The sequence below is a fragment of the Octodon degus genome, unplaced genomic scaffold (genome assembly GCF_000260255.1).
Source record: "Octodon degus isolate 3935 unplaced genomic scaffold, OctDeg1.0 scaffold00032, whole genome shotgun sequence".
NCBI lineage: Eukaryota > Metazoa > Chordata > Mammalia > Rodentia > Octodontidae > Octodon > Octodon degus.
Genome location: NW_004524608.1, coordinates 3,772,721 through 3,774,245, shown reverse-complemented (window position 1 = coordinate 3,774,245; position 1,525 = coordinate 3,772,721). Strand labels below are relative to the sequence as shown.

The window sequence follows — 1,525 nt, the reverse complement described above, 5'->3', positions numbered from 1 at the left end:
TTGCTATAGTGTGAGAACGTGATACCTCTAAGGCGTTCAGGAAGATACCTAGAAGGGAAACAGGGAACTCCCTGGGTCAGGTGGAATCTATAGTCTAAATTTGTTGAAGAATCTCCCTGATTTCCACAGTGCTTGTAGTTTACATTCCCACCAGCAATGTAGAAGGGTTCCTTTCCCCCCAAAGCCTCTCCAGCACTTTTTATTATTTGATTTCTTTTTTTTAATAATAACATTTTAGGGTTGGGGAAATGGCTCAGTGGAATAAGCGCTTTACTGGCAGGTGCAAGGGCCTGAGTTCAATCCCCTGGTTCCACAAAAAAAATAAGTACAATAATAAAATTTTATTTTTTCCAAATGTACACCTGGTTGAACCTATTCATCATGCGTCTTCACCAGTGGGAGGGGCATCTCCACCTTTGGTATTTCTGGTATAAATAACTGGAACACTGTGCTTTGATTGTGTTTTGTGGGTTTTTTTGTTGTTTGTTTGTTTGTTTGTTTTTCCGTTGTTGTTATTTTTTGGCGGAACCAGGGATTGAATTCAGGCCCTTGTGCTTGCCAGGGAAGCGCTTAGTCTACTGAGCCATCTTTGCAACCCCACCTCCCCCTTTGCTTTGAGACCAGCTGGATAAGCCCTTTCCTAAGGAGCTTGGGGGCCTGCCCTTTAGCTCAGTTCTTTAAGTGGCTGCTTCAACAAAGCAGTCAGGCTCAGGTTGCTGTGGTTGATCCCCACAACTCAAGCCAGCCAAAAAAAAAAAAAAAAAAAAAATCCTCCTAAGGAGCTCCTGAAGGGCTGCTCTGGCCAGTGACGCTCTGGTCTTCAGTCTCTGAGACCACAGCAGCGTTATAAGTTTATAGTTGGAAACTTCCTCACAGAATTTGTCATAAGTAGCTTTATCAAACAGAACCAGATTGTTGAGCTTGTCCCAAACTTTGCCTTTGGACCACTTCTTCTTTTTGGCCTTGCCCCCAGACTTGTTCACTGGGTCTTTGCCTTTCTTGGCCGACTTTCCAGCATCCTTCTTCTTCTTGACTTCTTTGGGCGGCATCGTGGAGCCCGGAGAGCAGCGGCTACCACTGCAGGCCCGTCAAGATGTTGGACAGAAAAAGCAATTATTTGATTTCTTAGTGACAGCCATTCTTTCTGGAGTAAGATGGAATCTCGGTGGTATTTTGATTTACATTTTTCTAATGGCAAGCAATATTAAGCATTTCTTCATGTCCTTATTGACCACTTATATTCCATTGTGAAGAGTCTACCCATTTCACCTGTTTTTAGTTTCTATTTTCTTTTGTAGTATTAGGGATTGAACTCAGGACCTCGCGCTTGGCAGGCAGACACTTAACCCACTGAGCTATCTCCCCAGCCCCACCACCTGCCTATTTTTTGATGGGGCCTTTTACTTTGAGCATTTAATTTTTTTAGTTCTTATTTATTTATTTATTTAGTGGAACTGGGAATTGAACTCAGGCCTTTGGGCTTGCCAGGGAAGCATTTATTCTACTGAGCCATCTCCCAACTCTA

At 43.1% G+C, this 1,525-nt stretch overlaps 1 long non-coding RNA gene across 1 annotated transcript in view; it reads right to left on the bottom strand.

Moving 5' to 3' along the window:
* Positions 1-440: 440 nt before the first annotated feature.
* Positions 441-1,525, bottom strand: part of LOC111816418 — a 21,668-nt gene continuing 20,583 nt past the window's right edge. The window contains exon 4 of the long non-coding RNA XR_002820819.1: positions 441-451. This is a non-coding gene — a long non-coding RNA (uncharacterized LOC111816418). The remainder of the gene's footprint in view (positions 452-1,525) is intronic.